Source organism: Eurosta solidaginis, unplaced genomic scaffold (assembly GCF_040869045.1).
Source record: "Eurosta solidaginis isolate ZX-2024a unplaced genomic scaffold, ASM4086904v1 ctg00001711.1, whole genome shotgun sequence".
In the NCBI taxonomy this organism is placed as follows: Eukaryota; Metazoa; Arthropoda; class Insecta; order Diptera; family Tephritidae; genus Eurosta; species Eurosta solidaginis.
In genome coordinates this window covers 44,454-49,126 of record NW_027137248.1, presented here as the reverse complement: position 1 = coordinate 49,126, position 4,673 = coordinate 44,454, and the positions used below count along the sequence as shown (strand labels likewise).

At 39.5% G+C, this 4,673-nt stretch overlaps 1 pseudogene; it reads right to left on the bottom strand.

Annotated features, from left to right (window-relative positions):
- Positions 1 to 2,516: 2,516 nt before the first annotated feature.
- On the bottom strand, positions 2,517 to 3,170 carry LOC137236296 (uncharacterized; annotated as a pseudogene).
- Between the last annotated feature and the right edge of the window lie 1,503 nt (positions 3,171 to 4,673).

Genomic DNA, 4,673 nt, shown 5'->3' with positions numbered 1-4,673 from the left:
AGTTACTGGAACAAGTGTTGTTTAATTTGTTAATATGATGATGAGGATGCCAATAATAAGACAAGGTGCTAATCTAGGCAGGATGCCAATAATGATGTAGGATGCCAAAAATAAGGCAGGATGCCAATAATGAGGCAGGATGCCAAAAATAAGGCAGTGGGGTACTAGCGTCGGCAGTCGGATGCCAATTTAGGCAGGATCGCCATGTAATGAAGGGGCGTTCTGCTAAAGATGTTTAGCAGACTGCATTTTAAATAACAGTTTGCCTTTTCTTAAGCAGAACTGGCAGGATCGCCATGTAATGATGGGAATAAAAAGTAATTGGATTTGGTGTGGTGCCCATTTAGCGGCACCAGAAGGAATTGAGTTCTTTATTAAAAAGCTGTTTCTTTTATAAAAAATTTCTATAAGCTAAAATACCTACTTACACTAATACTTACAAACTAAGTTTAGTATATACATATACATTAAGTTCAGTTGTATTGCATACATATACTTTCAGTTCTGTTCCCTGGGAACTGCATTCTAATCACAAATAAAATTAGCTGTTGAATCTGCAACGCAAGCACAAATGAATCATGTTAATAATTTGTATACAGGTAAAGGCTTGTGGCGAGCAAGCTCTAAACAGTAACATACCAAGGTGCAGGTTACCAGACAGTGCATGGCTTAGTTACCGTGGCATGTAGAAAATATATGTTTGTACAAATGAATGAATGTGTCAATGAACCTCAGGCCGTACCAAACCGAGCCAAAATATATGTACGTACAAACGTATTAACATATATGTAAGAGTCAATGCCTTTTAAGACATTCCAAAACGGGTTGAGATATATGTTTGTACAAATGAATGAATGTGTCAAGGAATAACTTAATGAGTGAATGCTACCTCATCCGCCTTTGGAAAGAGTAGACATATATAATTTTGTGCACGAATTATCTATGGCTACTCAAGTTATACTATTAATTTTTGAATCCGTTTGTGCTTACTTTGTTTGTTGGTTTTTTTTTTTTTTTTGTGCGTGTCAGTATTTTATGACATTTAGCTTGATTTCCAAAGAATTGTTTACATTTGTTTTTCTCTTTTGTTTTGTTTTATTATTGTATTTTTATTTGCATACAATAAAAATGTTCTTTGTGTTTACAAAATTAAAGTGCTCTTTTTCTATGAGTTTAAGTCTATTTTTATGTATTAAAATTTTCTTATTTTTATTATTTTGATTTATATTTTCTATGTTTCTAATTTCTGCATTATTTTTATCGATATTTACTACTTTAAATGGAATTATAGTAAAATTATCTTACTTATGACCTCTCTAAAAGGCGAGGTTTTCCTAGATGAAACAGGTCAAACTTATATTTATATTTCTAATATCTAAAAATAATGAAGATTAATGATTTAGTTTTGCTTACTTTCTACTCCACAGGACTCTATATATATCCTATCGACTAAATATAGGAGATGTAGTTTTCCTTACCTTGACTATTTCTATTAAACAAAGCTTTTGCATTGTTATTAAAATTAAAACGTATAGAATAAGATGATGGTTACAGTCATCATTGGCTAAAAGCTGGCATTGTTTTAAAAAGAAACGGGATCTCTGAGTGATATACAGTACATTGGGTAAATTCAGTTGCTGTTAGAGAAAAACGTAAGTACATAATGATAAGTGGTTAAACCAATGCGTACAGTGGATGCAAATATTTTTCGTATCTTTTCTTATACCATTTTTCATATTTTCCAGTAATATTTTTATTTGATCTTATGTATCATGCGGTTTTCTGGGTGGCGTTCCCAGCTGGGGTCGTCATGATATTTATGAAGAATTTATTTTATTTTAGTCGACATTTGTCACATGCATAAGTTCTGGGGTTAATGCAAATATTAGATCTTTGAGAACTTGGGTACCTATTTTATATTTTTCAAATTTGCCTACTCGAGTATTCCATTCATTAACAATCAATTTGTCCCTAAGGGCAACTAAGTCCTAGATTGCCGGCATTTTTCGGCCTGGTTAAGTATTGTCCTAAGTCAATCTTTTCCTAAACAATCTGGTTGCCTGTGTTTATTATGCTTCAAAATTTCTATCCTTTTGAATGAAAACGAGCGCGACATGTCTAATTGCAAATTTATTAATTTATTTATTAAGCGCTTTATTTATAATAATGTTCTTATGTAAATTTAGCCCTTTTATTTTCACTATTCACTGCACCTTTCACTCACTTTGCACTCGAACTTTCCGAAATAACAAAAAAGAAAATTGGTTTGAAAGAGTATACAAAATATGTTTTAATTTGCAACAACGTTGGCGGTAAGCATGACCGTATCGTTTGGAAGTTTACAAATTGTGAAAATGTTTATATATGAATGTATATGTGTGGTGTGACAATTTATGTGTGTGAACGTGTTAGTGTTAGTGTGTGGTGTGTTAAGTGGGTGGCAGGGTTGCATCTGCCAGTGTGCCGGTGTAGTGGGTCACGCGCGCTTAGCCATCCCGGCCCCCCTAGGCGAGTTGTCAGCCTAGAAGTCTCTGCAGCTGCTGCAACGTTTCCACCACGTTACTAAGCCCGGTTGGGCGACGAGAGAGTTGCCGTGCTGGATGCCGATGAGCTGTTGGTGCTGGAGGGCGACACCGGGCCCCAGGATGTGTCCATTGCCTTGTACGATGGTCTTGTTGCCAATGTGGACGCCGTGCCTGCGTATTGTGGTGTGTGTGCGGTCGTTGTGGCACAATGTTGCGAGTGTGTCATGTAGGTGGTGCCACGAGAACATTGCGCCTCGCCGGGCGATGTAAAAGAGTATGATGCGGCCTGTCGCACAGTTGGCACAGGCCGATGGAAGTGCAAGCTTCCGTGGCATGCCATAGTGCCAAGCAGTTAAGGCAATAGCCATGCGCCTGTGCCACTTGCTGCCGTTGCGTTGGTTGCATGCCCCTAAAGATTGCGCATAGGCGTAGCGCGTGTGGACGGCAACACAGTGGATTGCTAACTGGAGCCTGAGATGCGGCCATTGTATCGGCCCTTGGTGTGGTTTGGCGAGACGTTGCGCTCAGCGGGGCTGCTGTCCTGGTAGCGTTAGTGCGAGGTTGTGCGGTTGGCGGCGCTTTTGGCCGTGGTATGGTTACAGTTGAACGGATAGCTGGTGTCGGGGCGATTTGGTCGGTTTCCATGTCCATGATACCCTGTATGGAGAAATAATGGACTTTAGTGTCTCATAAGGGCATATGAGTGCTTGATAGAAGCAGCTTTATGGACATATGTAAATATAAATACTTTATTTATCACTTAAGCGGTTTTTCGTTTGGTTTTTAAATCATATTCGTTTTTCCATCGATATCGTTTAAGGAGGTCTTTTAGATATTCCTCCTTCCATCGGTGACTGAATTCGTGATGGATAATTTTAATTCGTTCCCATCGATTTATGAGAGATAGTGAGTCCACATTTGCGTCAGGGATAGCCAGAAGTTGAGCTCCTCTTAGAAAATGCCCAGGAGTAAGGGCTGTAAAATCGGAGGGGTCTTGCAAGAGCGCTGAGAGTGGCCGTGAATTTAGAACGGCTTGCACTCGTATTAAAAGAGCCGTAAACTCTTCAAATGTAAATTTATTATTGCCAACTCTTTTCTTAAAATGTAATTTAAAGCTTTTTACTGCTGATTCCCTTAGTCCACCCATATGTGGTGCACTGGGGGGAATAAATTACCAATTAATGCCTTGGGGTGCGTATTTTTTAATGATTTCCGGCGAGACTTGCTTAGCGAATTGGATGAACTCTTTTTCGGTGGCTCCTTTTGCACCGATAAAGGTTTGTCCATTGTTGCTCATGATTTTTGAGGGAAATCCTCGCCGTCCGACAAAGCGTGCAAATGCCGCGAGAAAAGCTGAAGTGGTAAGATCAGAACATAGCTCTAAGTGCACCGCTTTTGTCGTGAAACATACAAAGACGGCCACGTAACCCTTCGTTATGGTAGAAGACCTTAGCATCGCGGCCTTTAGCTGGAAAGGTCCGGCAAAATCGACACCCGTGATAGTGAAGGGCAGAGTGAAATTGCAGCGCTCAGGTGGTAAAGCTGCCATGATCTGCGTGCGCATTTTCTGTTTATGCAATGTGCATACTTTACACATGAAAATACATCTTTTTATTAACGGGTTTTAGTCGGGGTATATAAAATTCCTGTCGGATCATTTGTTGCATTAGCCGAGGTTCGGCGTGTAACATTAGTATGTGCAGGTAATTAATAAAAAGTGTGGCAAATGCGGATTTTTCCGGAATTAATATAGGATGCCGTTCATTGTAGCTCATATTGGAGTTTGCTAGTCTACCATTGGCCCGAAGCAGACCCTTCGAGTCTAAAAAGGGGGTAAGAACTAACAGTGGGATCTTTTTGTCAATCGGCTTTGATGCCGTCAACAATGCCTTTTCACTGTTGTAATATCGATTTTGTGTGAATTCGATTATGGATGTTTTTGCCCGCTGCACATCTTGATGCGTTAGAGCGTAACTTGAGGTATTTGGGATTCCTCTTACTTTATTCTTTAAGCGATTTACAAATTGAAACATATACGCTATTACCCTTAACGCTCGGGGGAACGACGAAAATCGCTCAAGGATGTCGTTTTCCTCCAGAGTCGCATGGAAGCCTTCGATTCTTCGACTTTCCGGGGCTATGATATTA